At 45.6% G+C, this 19,573-nt stretch overlaps 1 protein-coding gene across 1 annotated transcript in view; it reads left to right on the plus strand.

The window, feature by feature from the left end:
- Positions 1–19,573, plus strand: part of LOC134348979 (fibroblast growth factor 18-like) — a 268,321-nt gene that overhangs the window by 247,767 nt on the left and 981 nt on the right. The gene's annotated exons all lie outside the window — the stretch shown is intronic.

Raw genomic sequence — 19,573 nt, forward strand, 5'->3', positions numbered from 1 at the left:
CAGACCTCCAAAACTCCCACCGACTTGTGGGGGCGTACTGCTTCCAGGGTCTCGTTACCTCGTGGTGTCGTGTGTGGTGTCTGTTGCCTTAGCGAACCTGTCCCTTTTTATCCCCCTGCCTGTCCATCACACTTCAAACAGTTCAGGGTTCAAAACCCCGGTCTCTGACAATACTCGGAACTGTGTCTCCTTTCCGTTAATCCCTCTCATCTCTCATTAACATCTCTGAAGGTTCCCCCATTGTCCTCTTATCGGCATCAATCTTCTGATAACTGGTTTCGTCACACCCCCACACTTCAAAGGATTTTTACCAGGGTAAAAATATAGTCATGAATACACTATCAGATACACACAAATATACATGTTTATCAGCTATTTGGCAAATACAGAGACTTTTAAAGTTGTCAACACCTGACAGACAGTCAGCAATCACATTTTCTGTTCCTTTTATGGGTGTTATTTTAATAATCCTCTCAAACCAGGCTCCAACTTAGCAGACTTCATAGTGGCCGAAAACGCTAATGAATTGTGATCAGTGTAACTTCTCAGTGGCTTTCGCCCCGGACACAGATAACAAGGGTCGTCCCATACCAACTTAGCATTCTTTGGCAAGGGCTTTGTAAGAGGGTGGGTACTATACGCAAAGTTGTGTTTTTTTCTGCAAAACTTCCGATAGTACCCCACCATCTCCAAGAACCTTCTCAGGGCTCTCTTGTCTGTTGGGGTGGAGACTTCAGTGATAGCCTGCACCTTAGCTTGCATCGGAGCCAGCTGCCCCTGTCCTACCACAAACCCCAGATAAGTGAATTTTTCGTGGCCGAATTCACTCTTTGCGAGGTTTACTGCCAGGCTGGCTTCAGACAGCCATTTAAACAGCTCCGCTACCGCCATAATGTGTTCCTTCCACGTGTTACTCCAGACCACTACATCGCCAATATACACTTCTGTGTTCTTTAGCCCTTTTGACACTGAATTCATCATTCTATAGGGGTGTTGCTCACTAGGCTGACATGACGGACAACCACCCCATGTACTGTGACGTTCGGACCACCGAGTGCATGCCGCTTAATTAGCTCACTTTGTTCGGGGATTAAGGGAGCGACCTTATCAGCAAAACAGGTCAAAACAATAGACATCTCCCATTTGGTCGGCACCACGCTTATCTTATCAAAATGGGCCCTCCCCTTCTCAGGTGGCACCCTAGCCTCATTAATTTTCATGATATCACCAGCTAGCTCTGTTCTCTGATTGTGGTGGGCTTTTAACATGTTAATAGCCTCTAACTGTGTTAACTCACGTCTGCAATAGTCAATAACATCCTTCCTCCTGTGCAGCCAGTAAAACTCTTTCATGATTCCGTCGACTGTTTCCCTCCCCCAAAATGTCCACGGAGGGATATCTTGTGGGCCAGGTTAAGAATCTCATCCCATAAATTTTTGGCACCATCCCCCATTCCTCATCTGCGGGTGCGGTACTTGGTCTCCCCTTCTTCCTTAGCACTCCCTCCTCCACACAATAGCCTACTGGCTCCCTTTTCACTGCTGCTTCAGAGAGAGCTGTCTCCGCCGAAACCATCACCTCCTCGTCTCGCTCCTGCGCCTGTACAAAATCCTTCCTGGTTAATGCTAAGTCTGCCTCAGCTCCCTCACTTCCTCCTGTTTCACTACACTCCTTCTTTTCACTTTCTACCTCCTGGTACACGGCTGGTAGAAACGTCTCAGCTAAATTTACTTCGGCAGTCTTTCTGGACGCACACCGAGTCACTGCGCAAACGGGGTGAACCTGTGAGTCCATGGGTGGGGCCTCAATGCTGGCAGGCTGACCTGTCAATCTCACTGCTGAGAGCACAATTCCCCTGGCGAGGTCATTACCGAGCAAGACTTCCATGCCTTTCATTGGTAATTCGGGCCTCTCCCCAATTGTGACTAGTCCAGAGACCAAGTTGCTTTGTAGGTGTATCTGGTGCAAAGGGACTGACTCTGTCCCTTTTCCAATGCCGTTTATGACCCTGACTTTCCCAGTCTCGGTCTCTGAACTAAAGTCTAACACACCCTTTAATATCAATGACTGACACGCTCCCGTGTCTCTCCAGATCCGTACTGGAACTGGGTTTAACCGCTCCTTCACCGACACCAATCCGGCCGAGATAAACCTCTCGCGCCCTTCCTGAACTTTGGCAGACCTTTCCTCTCCTAGCCGTTTGTTTACCAGCTCAATACAGCTAGTCGAAATTGCCATTTTTCCTTTCCCCGTCTCCATCTTTAGGGCAAAGCACCTGGACGCAACGTGTTCGGCTTTCCCACAATTGTAACATACGACCCAGGAGACTTCCTACCAGACTGCTCCCAGTCTACCTTATCCTTCTCCCTAGTCCCCGGCTTACTTACTGACTTTTCTGGCGGACTCTCCCCGCCGTCTGGACTACCCTTCTGGTAGCCTTTACTCGGGGCAAACTTCATTTTATGCGTCAACGCGTACTCATCCGCTAACTTAGCAGTTGCGGCTAACGTGGCTGCCTCTTTCTCATCTAGGTAGGGTCTCATACCTTCAGGAACACAACCTTTAAACTGCTCAATCAGGATCAGCTGTAGCAGTCTGTCATAATCCCCATTTACCCCCTTCGAGGTGCACCAACGCTCACAATATGTCTGCATCTCACGGGCAAACTCTAAATACGTGCGGTCCCACTGTTTCCTCGCATTCCGGAACCTTTGCCGGTATGCCTCCAGGACCAACTCATAAATCCTGAGGATGGCCTCTTTCACCACCTCATACCTCTGGGCATGTTCTGCAGACAAAGCTGAGTACGCTTGTTGGGCTTTTCCTTTAAGTACACTCTGAAGCAAAACAGCCCACTTATCCTGACTTGCAGCAACTTTTTCGAAATGGAGAAAGTACCGATCCACATAGGTATCGTCAAATGGGGGAACCCCAGCCTAACCTCCTAGGTCGCCCTGAACCCTCCACCTTCGTTTGGCATGGGCCCCTGTTCTGCCCTCATATTTAACCTCTCCAGCTCGAATTCCCTTTCCCTCTGCCTCTCTTCTCGCTCCAACTGCCTCTCTCTCTCTTCTCGCTGTCGTTCTAACTGTTTCTCTTCATGTTCTAGCTGCCGTACCCGGAACTCGTGCTCGAGTCTCAGTTTTTCAAGCTGCACCTCTACTGCGTCTCCACCAGGTTGTCCAATAGATATCACCTCCAGCTCCCCTTGGGGAAACACACCTTTAAATACATAGTGCTCTACGATAGCTCTGTGTATCTCCTCTCTCCTCATTGTCAACTTCCCCTTAACAAGATTCAACCGTTTGGCCACATCTGCCAATTCTGCTTTTCTGGCATCCTCGAATGCCTCCAAGGTCAGCGCCTTTAGAAATTCCTCAACCTCCATATCTGCTGTTTGCCTTTTCTTTCTTTCGGAAATTTTAACCCAATCAATTTACCCACTGGGACACAGGGGATAGTGTACATTATTGGTGTTTAATAGTGGAAAGGGGAGTAGAGTGGTGGTTTTGACAGTGTACAGGGGAGTAGAGCGGTGGTGTTTGATAGTGTACAGGGTGCAGAGTGATGGTGTTTGACAATGTACAGGAGAGTAGAGCGGTGGTGTTTGATAGTGTACAGGGGATGAATGTGATGATGTTTGATAGTGTACAGGGGAGTAGATTGATGGTGTTTGGTCGTGTACAGATAGTAGACTGGTGGTGTTTGACAGTGTAAAGGGGAGTAGCGTGGTAGTGTTTAGTAATTTACAGGGAAGTAGAGTGTTGGTGTTTGACAGAGTACTGGAGTGTAGTGTGGGGATGTTTGACAGTAAACTTGGGAATGGTGTTGTGCTATTTTTTGCAATTAACTGGAGAGTAGAGTGGTGGTGTTTGATAGTGTATAGGGGAGTAGAATGCTGGTGTTTCACACCGTACAGGGGAGTAGAGTGGTGGTGTTTGATCGTGTATAGGAGAGTAGAGTAGTGGTGTTTGATAGTGTGCAGGGGAGTCGAGTGGTGATGTTTGACAGTGTACAGCGGAGTAGAATGTTGGTGTTTGATAGAGCATTGGAGTGTAGAGTGGGGATGTTTGACAGAAAACTTGGGAATGGTTTTGTGCTGTTTTTTGCAATGAACTGGAGAGTAGAATTGTGGTGTTTAATATTGTTAAGGAGAGTAGTATGGTGGTTTTGATAGTTTACAGGAGAGTAGAGCGGTGGTGTTTGATCGTGTACAGGGAGTAGAGTGATGGTGTTTGACAATGTACAGGGGAGTAGAGCGATGGTGTTTAATAGTGTACAGGGGATGAGTGTGGTGGTATTTGATAGTGTACAGGGGCGTAGAGTCGCGGTGCTTGATAGTGTTCAGGGGAGTAGAGTCGTGGTGTTTGATAGTGTCAAGAGGAGTAGAGTGGTGGTGTTTGATTGTGTACAGAGTAGTAGAGGTGTCGTGTTTGGCATTGTACAGGGGAGTAGACTGGTGGTGTTTGACTATGTACGGGGGAGTAGAGTGGTGGTGTTTGATAGTATACAGGGGAGTCGTGTGGTGGTGTTTGATAGTGTACATGGGAGTAGTGTGGTGGTGCTTCATAATGTACAGGGGAGTAGAGTGGTGGAGTCTGACAGTGTACTGGGGAGTAGAGTGGTGGTGTTTGATAGTGTATAGGGGAATAGAGTGATGGTGTTTGAGAGTGTTCAGGGGAGTAGAGTTGTGGTGTTCGATAGTGTACAGGGGATTGAGAGTGATGGCGTTTGATAGTGTACAGGGGAGTAGGGTGGTGGAGTTTGGTAGTGTACAGGTGAGTAGAGTGATGTTGTTTGATAGTGTACAGAGGAGTTGTGTGGTGGTGTATGTTTGTGTGCAGGGGAGTAGAGTGGTGGTGTTTCACAGTGTACAGGGGGGTAGAGTGGTGGTGTTTGATAGTGTATAGGAGAGTTGAATGTTGGTGTTTGACAGAGCACTGGAGTGTAGACTGGGGATGTTTGACTGTAAGCTTGGGAATGGTGTTGTGCTGTTTTTTGCAATGATCTGGAGACTAGACTGGTGGTGTTTGATAGTGTATAGGTGAGCAGAGTAGTGCTGTTTGATACTGTACAGGAGCTTAGAGTGGTGGTGTTTGATAGTGTACAGGAGAGTAGAGTGGTAGTGTTTGATAGTGTACAGGTGTTTGACAGAGCATGGAGTGTAGTGTTGGGATGTTTGACAGTAAACTTGGGAATGGTGTCGTGCTGTTTTTTGCAATTAACTGGAGAGCAGAGTGGTGGTGTTTAACAGTGTACAGGGGAGTAGAGTGGTGGTGTTTGATAGTGTATAGGGGAGTAGAATCCTGGTGTTTCACACTGTACAGGGGAGTAGAGTGGTGGTGTTTGAAAGTGTATAGGGGAGTAGAGTAGTGGTGTTTGATAGTGTGCAGGGGAGTGGAGTGGTTGTGTTTGACAGTGTACAGGGGAGATGAGTGGTGGTGTTTGATACTGTACAGGGGAGTAGAGTGGTGGTGTTTGACAGTGTACAGGGGAGTAGGGTGGTGGAGTTTGGTAGTGTACAGGTGAGTCGAGTGGTGGTGTTTGACAGTGTACAGGGGAGTAGAATGTTGGTGTTTGACAGAGCGCTGGAGTGTAGACTGGGGATGTTTGACAGTAAGCTTGGGAATGGTGTTGTGCTGTTTTTTGCAATGAACTGGAGACTAGAGTGGTGGTGTTTGATAGTGTATAGGTGAGCAGAGTAGTGCTGTTTGATACTGTACAGGAGATTAGAGTGGTGGTCTTTGATAGTGTATAGCAGAGTAGAGTGGTGGTGTTTGATAGTGTACAGGTGTTTGCCAGAGCACTGGAGTGTAGTGTGGGGATGTTTGACAGTAAATTTGGGAATGGTGTTGTGCTGTTTTTTGCAATTAACTGGAGAGCAGAGTGGTGGTGTTTAACAGTGTACAGGGGAGTAGAATGTTGGTGTTTGACAGAGCACTGGAGTGTAGAGTGGGGATGTTTGACAGAAAACTTGGGAATGGTGTTGTGCTGTTTTTTGCAATGAACTGTAGAGTTGTGGTGTTAATAGTGTAAAGGGAGTAGAGTTGTGCTCTTTGATAGTGTACAGGGGAGTAGAATGATGGTGTTTCACATTCTACAAGGGAGTAGAGTGGTGGTGTTTGATAGTGTATACAGGAGTAGAGTAGTGGTGATTGGTAGTGTGCATGGGAGTAGAGTGGTTGTGTTTGACACTGTACAGGGGAGATGAGTGGTGTTGTTTGATACTCTACAGAGGAGTATAGTGGTGGTGTTTGACAGTGTACAGTGGGAGTAGAATGTTGGTGTTTGACAGAGCACTGGAGTGTAGAGTGGGGATATTTGACAGAAAACTTGGGAATCATGTTGTGCTGTTTTTTGCAATGAACTGGAGAGTAGAGTTTGGTGTTTAATAGTGTAAAGGGGTGTAGAGTGGTGGTTTTGATAGTTTACAGGGGAGTAGAGCGGTGGTGCTTGATAGTGTACAGGAAGTAGAGTGATGGTGTTTGACAATGTACAGAGGAGTAGAGCAGTGGTGTTTGATAGTGTACAGTGGATGAGAGTGGTGGCATTTGATAGTGTACATGGGTGTAGTGTCGCAGTGTTTGATAGTGTTCAGGGGAGTAGAGTAGTGGTGTTTGATAGTGTCCAGAGGAGTAGAGCAGTCATGTTTGACAGTGTACAGGGAGTGGAGTGATGGTGTTTGATAGTGTGCATGGGAGTAGAGTGGTGATATTTGATTGTGTACAGGGTAGTAGAGGTGCCATGTTTCATATTGTACAGGGGAGTAGAGCGGAATTCTTGGACAGTGTCCAGGGAAGTAGAGTGGTGGTGTTTCATAGTGTACAGGGGAGTACAGTGGTGGTGTTTGATAGTGTACAGGTGCGTAGATTGATTGTGTTTGACAGTGTACACACGAATAGAGTGGTGGTGTTTGACAGTGTACAGGGGAGTAGAGTATTGCTGTTTGATAATATACAGAGGAGTAGAGTGGTGTTGTTTGATAGTGTACAGGGGAGTAGAGTGGTGGTGTTTGATACTGTACAGGGAGTAGAGTGATGGTGTTTGACAATGTACAGGGGAGTAGAGTTGTGGTGTTTAATAGTGTACAGGGGAGTAAATTGGTGGTGTTTGGTAGTGTACAGGGGAGTAGAGTGTTGGTGTTTGACAGAGCACTTGAGTGTAGTGTGGGGATGTTTGACAGTAAACTTAGGAATGGTGTTGTACTGTTTTTTGCAATTAACTGGAGAGCAGAGTAGTGGTATTTGAATGTGTACATGGGAGTAGATTGGTGGTGTTTGGTAGTGTACAGATGAGTAGAGTGGTTGTGTTTGATAGTGTATAGGGGAGTAGAGTAGTGGTGTTTGATAGTGTGTAGGGGAGTAGAGTGGTGGTGTTTGACAGTGTACAGGAGAGTAGAGTGGTCGTATTTGATAGTGTACAGGGGAGTAGAGACGCGGTGTTTGATGGTGTACAGGGGAGTAGAGTGGTGGCTTTAATAGTGGACAGCGTAGTAGACCGGCGGTGTTTGATAGTGTACAGGGAGTAAACTGATGGTGTTTGACAATGTACAAGGGAGTAGGGTGGTGGTATTTAATAGTGTACAGGGGATGAATGTGGTAGTGTTTGATAGTGTGCAGGGGAGTAGAGTGGTGGTGTTTGACAGTGTGCAGGGGAGTAGAATGTTGGTGTTTGATGGCGTACAGGGGGGTAGAGTAGTGCTGTTTGATAGTGTACAAGAGAGTAGAGTGGTGGTGTTTGATAGTGTACAGGGGAGTAGAGACGTGGTGTTTGATGGTGCACAGGGGAGTAGAGTGGTGGTTTTAATAGTGGACAGGGTAGTAGAGTGGTGGTGTTTGATAGTGTACAGGGAGTAAAGTGATGGTGTTTGACAATCTGCAAGGGAGTAGAGCGGTGGTATTTAATAGTGTACAAGAGATGAATGTGGTGGTGTTTGTTAGTGTGCAGGCGAGTAGATTGGTGGTGTTTGGTTGTGTAAAGGCGAGTAGAGTGGTGGTGTTTGAGAGTGTAAAGTGGAGTAGAGTGATGGTGTTTAGTAATCTACAAGGGAGTGGAGTGTTGGTGTTTGACAGAGCACTGGAGTGTATTGTGGGGATGTTTGACAGTAAACTTTGGAATGGTGTTGTGCTATTTTTGCAATTAACTGGAGAGCAGAGTGGTGGTGTTTGACAGTGTACAGGGGAGTAGAGTGGTGGTTTTTGATAGCGTACAGGGGAGTAGAGTGGTGGTGTTTTGATAGTGTTCCGGGGGAGAGTGGTGGTTTTTGACAGTGTACAGGGGAGTAGAGTGGTGGTGTTTGATAGTGTATAGGGGAGTAGAGTAGTAGTGTTTGATAGTGTGCAGGGGAGTAGAGTGGTTGTGTTTGACAGTGCACAGGGCAGATGAGTGGTGGTGTTTGATACTGTACAGCGGAGTAGGGTGGTGGTGTTTGACAGGGTACATGGGAGTTGAATGTTGGTGTTTGACTGAGCACTGGAGTGTAGAGTGGGGATGTTTGACATAGAACTTGGGAATGGTGTTGTGCTGTTTTTTGCAATGAACTGTAGAGTAGAGTAGTGGTGTTTGTTAGTGTACAGGGTAGTAGAGTAGTGGTGTTTAATAGTGTTTAGGGGAGTAGAGTAGTGGTGTTTCACAGTATACATGGTAGTAGAGGAGTCGTGTTTGGTATTATACAGGGGAGTAGATTGGTGGTGTTTGACAATCTACAGGGGATTAGAATGGTCGTGTTTGATAGTGTACAGGGGAGTACAGTGGTGGTATTTGATAATGTACAGGTGGGCAGATTGATGGTGTTTGACAGTGTACAGGGGAGTAGACTGGTGGTGTTTGGGAGTGTGCATTGCAGTAGAGGGGTCGTGGTTGGTATTGTAGACGGGAGTAGAGTGGTGGTGTTTGACAGTGTACAGTGGATTAGAGTGGTCGTGTTTGATAGTTTACAGGGGTGTACATTGGTGGTATTTGATAATGTACAGTTGCGTAGATTGATGGTGTTTAACAGTGTAAAGGACAGTAGAGTGGAAGTGTTTGATAGTGTACAGGGGAATAGAGTGGTAGTGTTTGATAGTGTACATGGTAGTAGAGGAGTCGTGTTTGGTATTATACAGGGGAGTAGAGTGGTGGTATTTGACAGTGTACAGGGGAGTAGAGTGATGGTGTTTGATAGTGTAGAGATTAGTAGAGTGATGGTGTTTGACAGTGTACAGGGGAGTAGAGATTTGGTGTTCGATAGTGTACCGGGGCTTAGAGTGGCGGTGTTTGACAGTCTACAGGGTTGTACAGTGGTAGTGTTTGATAGTGAACAGGGGAGTAGAGTGGTGGTGTTTGATAGTGTACAGGGGATCAGAGTGGTGGTGTTTGACAGTGTATAGGGAAGTAGAGTGGTGGTTTTTGACTGTGTACAGGGGAGAAGAGTGGTGGTGTTTGATAGTGTTCAAGGGAATAGAGTGGTCGTGTTTGATAGTTTACAGAGGTGTAGAGTGGTGGTGTTTGATAGTGTACAGGGGAGTAGAGTGGTGGTGTTTGATAGTGTAGAGATTAGTAGAGTGATGGTGTTTGACAGTGTACAGGGGAGTAGAGATTTGGTGTTCGATAGTGTACCGGGGATTAGAGTGGCGGTGTTTGACAGTCTACAGGGTTGTACAGTGGTAGTGTTTGATAGTGAACAGGGGAGTAGAGTGGTGGTGTTTGATAGTGTACAGGGGATCAGAGTGGTGGTGTTTGACAGTGTATAGGGAAGTAGAGTGGTGGTTTTTGACTGTGTACAGGGGAGAAGAGTGGTGGTGTTTGACAGTGTAAAGGACAGTAGAGTGGTTGTGTTTGATAGTGTACAGGGCAGTAGAATGTTTGACAGAGCACTGAAGTGTAGAGTTGGGATTTTTGACAGTAAACTTGGGAATGGTGTTGTGCTGTTTTTTGCATTTAACTGGAGAGCGGGCTGGTGGTGTTTTATAGTGTACAGGAGAGTAGAGTGGTGGTGTTTGATAGTGTATAGGGGAGTAGAATGATGGTGTTTGACAGTGTACAGGGGAGTAGAGTGCTGTTGTTTGATAGTGTACAAGGGAGTAGAGTGGTGGTTTCTGACAGTGTACAGGGGAGTAGAGTGGTGGTGTTTGATAGGGTACAGGGCAGTAGAGTGGTGGTGTTTGTTAGGGTACAGAGGAGTAGACTTGTGGTGTTTGACAGTGTACAGGGGAGTAGAGCTGTGGTGTTTGATAGTGTATAGGGGAGTAGAGTGGTGGAGTTTGTTAGTGTACAGTGGAGTAGAGTAGTGGTTTTTGGTAGTGTTCAGGGGAGTAGAGTGGTGGTATTGGACAGTGTACAGGGGAGTAGCGTCGTTGTGTTTGATAGTGTACAGGGGAGTAGAGTGATGGTATCTGAGAGTGTACAGGGGAGTTGGGTGGTGGTGTTCTATAGTGTACAGGGGAATAGATTGGTGGTGTTTGGTAGTGTGCATTGTAGTAGAGGGGTCGTGGTTGGTATTGTAGAGGGGAGTAGAGTGGTGGTGTTTGACAGTGTACAGTGGATTTGAGTGGTCGTGTTTGATAGTGTACAGGGGAGTAGGATGGTGCTGTTTAATAGTGTACAGGGAGTACTGTTATGGTGTTTGAGAGTGTACAGGGGAGTAGAGTGGTGGTGTTTGATAGTGTACAGGGAATAAAGTGATGGTGTTTGACAATGTAAAGGCGAGTAGAGCGGTGGTATTTAATAGTGTACAGGGGATGAATGTGGTGATGTTTGATACTGTGCAGGGGAGTAGATTGGTGGTGTTTGGTAGTGTAAAGGCGAGTAGAGTGGTGGTGTTTGACAATGTAAAGAGGAGTAGAGTGGTGCTGTTTAGTAATGTACAAGGGAGTAGAGTGTTGGTGTTTGACAGAGCACTCAAGTGTAGTGTGGCGATGTTTGACAGTAAACTTGGGAATGGTGTTGTGCTGTTTTTTGCATTTAACTGGAGAGCGGACTGGTGGTGTTTGACAGTGTACAGGAGAGTAGAGTGGTGGTGTTTGATAGTGTATAGGGGAGTAGAATGATGGTGTTTGACAGTGTACAGGGGAGTAGAGTGCTGTTGTTTGATAGTGTACAAGGGAGTAGAGTGGTGGTTTCTGACAGTGTACAGGGGAGTAGAGTGGTGGTGTTTGATAGGGTACAGGGGAGTACAGTGGATGTGTTTGATTGTGTACAGCGGAGTAGAGTAGTGGTGTTCGATAGTATACCAGGGATTAGAGTGGTGGTGTTTGATAGTGTACGGGGGAGTACAGTAGTGGTGTTTGAAACTGTACAGGTGCGTAAACTGATGGTGTTTGACAAAGTACAGGGGAGTAGAGTGGTAGTGTTTCATAGTGTACAGGAGAGTAGAGTGGTGGTGTTTGATAGTGTACAGTGGTGTTGAATGTTGGTGTTTGACAGAGCACTGAAGTGTAGACTCTGGGTGTTTGACAGTAAAGTTGGGAATGGCGTTGTGCTGTTTTTTGCAGTGAACTGGAGAACAGAGTGGTGGTGTTTGATAGTGTACAGCGGAGCTGTGTAGTGGTGATTGATAGTGTTCAGGGGAATAGGGTGGTGGTGTTTGACAGTGTACAGGGGAGTACAGTGGTGGTGTTTGAAAGTGTACAGGTGCATAGATTTATGGTGTTTTATAAAGTACAGGGGAGTAGAGTGCTGGTGGTTGTTAGTGTACATGGTAGTAGAGGGGTCATGTTTCGTATTCTACAGGGGAGTAGAGTGGTGGTGTTTGACAGTGTACAGGTGATTAGCGTGGTCGTGCTTGATCGTGTTCAGGGGAGTACATTGGTGGTGTTTGATAATGTACAGGTGTGTAGATTGATGGTGTTTGACAGTGTACAATGGAGTAGAGTGGTCGTGTTTGATAGTGTACAGGGGAGTAAGATGGTGGTGTTCAGTAGTGTACAGGGGATTAGAATTGTGGTATTTGATAGTGTACAAGGGAGTAGAGTGGTAGTGTTTGATCGTGTACAGGGGAGTAGAGTAGTGGTGTTTGATTGTGTACAGGGCAGTAGAATGATGTTTGAGAGTGTAAAGGGCAGCAGAGTGGTAGTATTTGGTAGTTTTCAGGGTAGTACAGTGGTGGTGTTTGATAGTGTACAGGTGCATAGATAGATGGTGTTTGACTGTGCACAGGGGAGTAGATTGGAGCGGTTTTATAGTGCACCGGGATAGAGCGGTGGTGTTTGATAGTGTACAGGGGAGTAGAGTGTTGGTGTTTGACAGTGTACAGTGGAGTAGACTGGTGGTGTTTGATAGTGTACAGGTGAGTAGATTGATGGTGTTTGACAATGTACAGGGCAGCGGAGTGGTGGTGTTTGATGGTGTACAAGGGAGTACAGTGGTGGTGTTTAATAGTGTACAAGGGAGTACAGTAGTGGTGTTTGAGAGTGTCAGGGGAGTACAGTGGTGGTGTTTGAAAGTGTACAGGTGCATAGATTTATCGTGTTTGATAAAGTACAGGGAGGTAGAGTGGTAGTGTTTCATAGGGTACAGGGGATTAGAGTGGTGGTGTTTGATAGTGTACAGGGGAGTAGATTGATGGTGTTTGACAGTGTACAGGGGAGTAGAGTGGTGGTGTTTGATAGTGTACGGGGGAGTACAGTTGTGGTGTTTGAAACTGTACAGGTGCGTAGATTTATGGTGTTTGACAAAGTACAGGGGAGTAGAGTGGATGTGTTTGATAGTGTACAGTGGTGTAGAATGTTGGTGTTTCATAGAGCACTGAAGTGCAGATGTTACATAGTAAAGTGGGGAATGGTATTGTACTGTTTTTTGCAATGAACTATAGAGCAGAGTGGTGGTTTTTGATAGTGTGCAGCGGAGCAAAGCAGTCATGTTTGATAGTGTTCAGCGGAGTAGACTGGTAGTGTCTGATAGTGTACAGGGGAGTAGAGTGGTGGTGTTTAATAGTGTACATGGGGAGTAATGTAGTGGTGTTTGAAAGTGTACAGGTGCATAGATTGATGGTGTTTGACAAAGTACAGGGGATTAGAGTGGTGGTATTTCATAGTGTTCAACGGCGTATAGTGGTCGTCTTTGATAGTGTACAGGGGAGTAGAGTGGTGGTGTTTGATAGTGTACAGGGGAGTAGAGTGGTCATGTTTGATAGTGTACAGGGGATTAGATTAGTGGCTTTTAATAGTATACAGGGGCATATAATGTTGGTGTTTGACAGAGCACTGGAGTGTAGAGTGGAGATGTTTGACAGAAATCTTGGGAATGGTGTTGTTCTGTTTTGTGCAATGAACTGCTCCGTAGATTGAAGGTATTTGACAGTGTACAGGGGAGTAGAGTAGTGGTGTTTGACAGGGTACAGGGGAGTGGTGTTGTTTGGTAGTGTGCAAGGGAGTAGAGGGGTGGTGTTTGATAGTGTACGGGGAAGTAGAGTGGTGGTGTTTAACATAGTATAGGGGAGTAGAGTCGTGGTGTTTGACAGTATACAGGGGAGTAGAGTGGTGTTGGTTGATAGTGTACAGGGGAGTACAATGTTGGTGTTGACAGAGCACTGGAGTATAGAGTGGGGATATTTGACAGTAAACTTGGGAATGGTGTTGTGCTGTCTTTTGCAATGAACTGGAGAGTCGAGTGGTGGTGTTTGATAGTGTACAGGGGAGTAGAGTGTTGGTGTTTGACACTGTACAGGGAAGTAGAGTGGTGGTGTTGGACAGTGTACAGGGGAGTAGAGTCGTGGTGTCTGGTAGTGTACATGGGTGTAGAGTGGTATTGTTTGATAGCGTACAGGGGAATAGAGTGGTGGTGTTTGATAGTGTACAGGGGAGTAGGGTGGTGGAATATGAGAATGTACAGGGTATTAGAGAGGTTCTGTTTGGTATTGTACAGGGGAGCAGAGTGGTCGTGTTTGATAGTTTACAGGGGAGTAGATTCATGGTGTTTGATTGTGGTTGATAGTGTACAGTGGAGTAGCGTGTTGGTGTTTGATAGTGTATAGGGGAGTAGAGTGTTGGTGTTTGATATTGTACAGGGGAGTAGAGTCGTGGTGTTTGACGGTGTACCGGGAAGTAAAGTGGTGGTGTTTGAAAGTGTACGGGGGAGTAGAGTGGTGGTATTTGGCAGTGTACATGGGGAGTAGAGTAGTGGTGTTTGACAGTGTACAGGGGAGTAGAATTTTGGTGTTTGACAAAACAATAGAGTGTAGAGTGGGGATATTTGATAGTAAACTTGGGAATTATGTTGTACTGTTTTTGCAGTGAACTGGAGAGTAGAGCGGTGGTGTTTGATAGTGTGTAGGAGAGTAGAGTGGTGGTGTTTGACAGTGTATAGGGGAGTAGAGTGGTGGTCTTTGACAGTGTACTGTGGAGTAGAGTGGTGGTGTTTGACAGTTTACAGGGAAGTAGAGTGGTGGTGTTTGATTGTGTATAGGGGATTAGAGTGGTAGTGATTGATTTTGTACAGGGGAGTAGAGCAGTGGTGCTTCACAGTGTACTGGGAAGTAGAATGGTGGTGTTTGACAGTGTAGAGGGAAGTAGTGTGGTGGTGTTTGACCATGTACAGGGCAGTAGAGTGCTGGTGATTGAAAGGTTGCAGGAGAGTAGAGTGGTGGTGTTTGACAGTTTACAGGCCAGTACAGTGGTGGGGTTTGATAGTGTTCAGGGGAGTAGAGTGAAGGTGTTTGACAGTCTACAGCTGAGTAGAGTGGTGTTGGTCGATAATGTATAGGGGAGTAGAGTGTTGGTGTTTGATATTGTACAGGGGAGTAGAGCGGTGCTGTTTCGCGGTGTATAGGGAAGTAGAGTGGTGGTGTTTAACAGTGTACAGGGGCGTAGAGTGGTGGTGTCTGACAGTGTACATGTGAATAGAGTGGTGGTGTTTGATAGTGGACAGGGGAGTGGAATGTTGGTGTTTGACAGAGCACTGAAGTGTAGAGTGGGGATGTTTGACAGTAAACTTGGGAATGGTGTTGTGCTGTTTTTTGCAATGAACTGCAGAGTAGAGTGGTGGTGTTTGATCATGTACAGGGGAGTAGAGTGGTGGTGTTTGATCATGTACAGGGGAGTAGAGTGGTGGTGTTTGGTAGTGTACAAGGGTGTAGTGTGGTGGTGTTTGATAGTGAACAGGGGAGTAGAGTGGTGTTGGTTGATAGTGTTTAGGGGAATAGAGTGGTGGTGTTTGATACTGTACAAGGGGGCAGAGTGGTGGTGTTTGATGGTCTACAGGGGAGTAGAGTGATGGTGTTTGACAGTGTACAGGGGAGTCGAGTAGTGGTGTTTGATAGTGTACAGGTGAGTAGAGTGCTTGTGGTTGATAGTGTACAGGTGAGTAGAGTGGTGGTGTTTGATAGTGTACAGGGGAGAAGAGTGATGGTGTTTGACAGTGTACAGGGGAGTCGAGTGGTGGTGTTTGATAGTGTACAGGTGAGTAGAGTACTTTTGGTTGATAGTGTACAGTGGAGTGGAGAGGGAAAGATGTGCTTAGTGGTGGGGTCCTGTTGAAGGTGGCGGATGTTGCGGAGGATAATGTGCTGGATCCGGAGGCAGGTGGGGTAGTAGGTAAGGACAAGGGGTACTCTGTCCCTGTTGTGGTTGCGGGAGGATGGGGTGAGGGCCGAAGTGCGGGAAATGGAGGAGATGCGGGTGAGGGCATCATTGATGACGGTAGAAGGGAAACCACGATCCTTAAAGAAAGATGACATTTGAGATGGCCTGGAACGGAAAGCCTCATCCTCGGAGCAGATGCGGCCGAGGAATGGCATTTTTGCATGTGGCGTGGTGGGAAGAGGTATAGTCGAGGTAGTTATGAGAGTCAGTGGGCTTGTAGAAGATGTCAGTGGACAGTCTGTCTCCAGAGATGGAGACCGAGACATCGAGAAGGGGAGGAGAAGCGTCCGAGATACAGTAAGTGAATTTGAGGGCTGGGTAGAAGTTTGAGGTAAAGGTATCTCCAGTTATTGTGGGCAGACTGTTTGACTCAGCCTGTTCATGTTCCTCCGGCACACACTCATATTTTGTGACTTCACAGGTGTGTCTAGTCTCTGCTCTTGCAGTCATCTTTGTTTTCAGGGTATGCAGTCAGTAACAGTGACTGGGCTTCAGGGGGTGGAATCCAAGACACATTTTACAGAGCCAGGCAGGTGTTTGAAAGCTGATACGCAAAAGCTTTTCAACCGCCTCTAAATGGGAGTTTCTAAACCATTTCTAAATCTCAGCAAGATGGATATGAACAACTAAAAACAATGCAAATATTAAATACACGTTAAGAACATGTTTATTTAATGTAAATTAATTTAAAACTTTAACATTATTTGAAAAGAATCCTTTCAATTATATTGTGCCAGGCAGTGTCAAGACATTCTGGCCCAATAACCTGCCATAATACATGTAGATATTGATTTCATACAGGGCAAAGACCATAAGGCCATAAGACACAGGAGCATAATTAGACCTTCAGGCCCATCGAGTCTGCTCCTCCATTCAATCATGGCTGATCCTTTTCATTTCTTCTCCTCACCCCCAGTTCCCGGCCTTCTCCCAGTAACCTTTGATGCTATATCCAATCAAGAACCTATCAATCTCTGCCTTAAATACACTCAACAACCTGGCCTCAACAGCTGCATGTGGCAACAAATTCCACAAATTCACCACCCTTTGGCTAACAAAATTTCTCCGCATCTCTGTTTTGAAAGGGTGCCGCTCTATCCTGAAGCTGTGCCCTCTTATCCTTGAATCTCCCACCATGGGAAACATCCTTTCCACATCTACTCTCTCTAGGCCTTTCAACATTCGAAAGGTTTCAATGATATTCCCCCCCATCCTTCTGAATTCCAGCAAGTACAGACCCAGAGCCTTCAAATGTTCCTCATACGGTAACCCTTTCATTCCTGGAATCATCCATGTTCACCCCCTCTGGACCCTCTCCAGTGCCAGCACATCTTTTCTAAGATGAGGGGCCCAAAACTGTTTACAATACTCAAGGTGAGGCCTCACTAGTGCCTTATAAAGCCTCAGCATCACGTCTTTGCTTTTGTATTCTAGACTTCTTGAAATGAAGGCTAACATGACATTTGCCTTCCTCACTGCAACCTGTGAGTTAACCTTAAGGACTCCCAAGTCCCTTTGCATCCCAGATTTTTGGATTTTCTCCCCATTTAGAAAATAGTCCACACACTTATTTCTACTACCAAAGTGCATGACCATGCATTTTCCACATTGAATTTCATTTGCCACTTTCTTGCCTATTCTCCTAATCTGTCTAAGACCTTTTGCATCCTACCTGTTTCCTCAACGCTATCTCCCCCTCCACCAATTTTTGAATCATCTGCAAACCTAGCTGCAATACCATCTATTCCATCATCTAAATTACTTATATACAGCATAAGAAGAAGTGGTCCCAACATCGACTCCTGCGGAACACCACGAGTAAATGGCAGCCAATCAGAAAAGGATCCTTTTATTTCCACTCGCTGCCTCCAACCAATCAGCGAATGCTCCAACCATATTAGTAACTTTCCTGTAATACCATAGGCTCCTAACTTGGTAAGCAGTCTCATGTGTGGCACCTTGTCAAAGGCCTTCTGAAAGTCCAAATATACAATATCCACTGCATGCCCTTTCTCTATCCTATTTGTAAATTCCTCAAAGAATTCCAACAAGTTCATCAGGCAGGAATTCCCCTGAAGAAAACCATGCTGACTTTCTACTATCTCGTCCTGTGTCACCAAGTACTCCATCACCTCATCCTTAACAACTGAGTCTAACATCTTCCCAGCCACCACAATCTCTAACTCTACTTCTTTCAGAACCCTAGGGTGCAGTTCATCTGACTTAGAAACATAGAAACATAGAAACATAGAAACATAGAAAACCTGCAGCACAAAGCAAACCTTCTGCCCACAAAGTTGTGCCGAAACTGTCCCTACCTATACCCTCTATTTTCTAAGCTCCATGTACCTATCCAAAAGTCTCTTAAAAGACCCTATCGTATCCGCCGCCACCACTGTTGCTGGCAGCCCATTCCTTGCACCCACCACTCTCTGAGTAAAAAACTTACCACTGACATCTCTTCTGTACCTACTCCCCAGCACCTTAAGCCATGTCCTCTTGTGGCAACCATTTCAGCCCTGGAAAAAAACCTCTGACTATCCACGTAATCAATGCCTCTCATCATCTTATGTACCTTTAGGTCTTTCAACTTTTTGAGCACCTTCCCTCTTGTAACAGTAACTGCACCCACTTCTCTTCCTTCACACACTACAACATGAAGGATACTACTTGTGTCTTCCATAGTGAAAACTGATGCAAAATACTCATCTAGTTCATCAGCCATCTCCTTGTTCTCCTTAATATTTCTCCTGTCTCATTTTCTAGAGGTCCTATATCCACTTTGTTCTTAACATACTTGAAAAAACTCTTACTATCTACTTTGTTATTATTTGCTAGCTTGCTTTCATATTTCATTTTTTCCCTTCTAATGACTTTTTAGTTGTTTTGTAGGTGTTTTAAAAACTTCCCAATCCTCTATCTTTCCACTAATTTTTGCTTTGTTGTATGCCCTTTCTTTTGCTCTTACAACAGCTTTGACTTCCCTTGTCAGCCACAGTTGTACTATTTTACCATTTGAATATTTCTTCAGTTTTGGAATACGCATGTCCTGCACCTTCCTCATTTTTCCCAGAAATGCATGCAATTGTTGCTCTTTTACCTTAAGCTCCTTCCAATTTACTTTGGTCAATTCCTCTCTCGTACCACTGTAATTTCCTTTACTCCACTGAAATACTGCTACGTCAGACTTTACTTTTTTTCTTATCAAATTTCAGGTTGAACACAATCATATTGTGATCACTGGTTGCCAAGAGTTCTTTTACCTTAAGCTCCCTAATTGCCTCTGGTTCATTCCATAACACCCAATCCAGTATTGCTGATCCCCGAGTAGGCTCAATCACAAACTGCTCTGAAAAGCCATCTCATAGGCATTCAATTAACTCACTCTCTTGAGATCCATTACCAACCTAATTTTCCCAATAGACCTGCATGTTAAAATCTCCCATGACTACCATAACATTTCCCTTTTGACATGCCTTTTCTATTTCCTGTTGTAATTTGTGGCCAACTCCCAGCCACTTCTGGGAGGCCTGCCATCAACGTCCTTTTGCCCTTGCAGTTTCTTAACTCAACCTACAAGGATTCAACATCTTTCTACTTTCTATGTCACATCTTTCTACTGATTTGATGCCATTCTTTATCAGTAGGGCCACACAACCCCCTCTGCCTACCTTCCTATTCCTCCGATATAACGTGTAACCTTGGGCATCAGCTCCCAGCTACAACCATGATTCAGCTATGATTCAGTGATGCCACAACATCATGCCTGGCAATCTGTAATAGTGCAACAAGATCATCCACCTTATTTCTTTTACTACGCGGATTTAATACAACACCTTTAGTACTGTATTTGCTATCTTCTCTGATTCTGCATCCCTAATGTTTTGATACTCAGCCTGTTGGCTGCAACTAAGTCCCATCACCTGCCTGCCCTTCCTGACAGTCTGACTGCACTCTATCTTTACTTTTTTACCATCTGTCTTATCCTGAGTCCTTTCACTCCGATTCCCACCCCT

This window comes from Mobula hypostoma, chromosome 7, assembly GCF_963921235.1.
Source record: "Mobula hypostoma chromosome 7, sMobHyp1.1, whole genome shotgun sequence".
Taxonomy (NCBI): Eukaryota; Metazoa; Chordata; class Chondrichthyes; order Myliobatiformes; family Myliobatidae; genus Mobula; species Mobula hypostoma.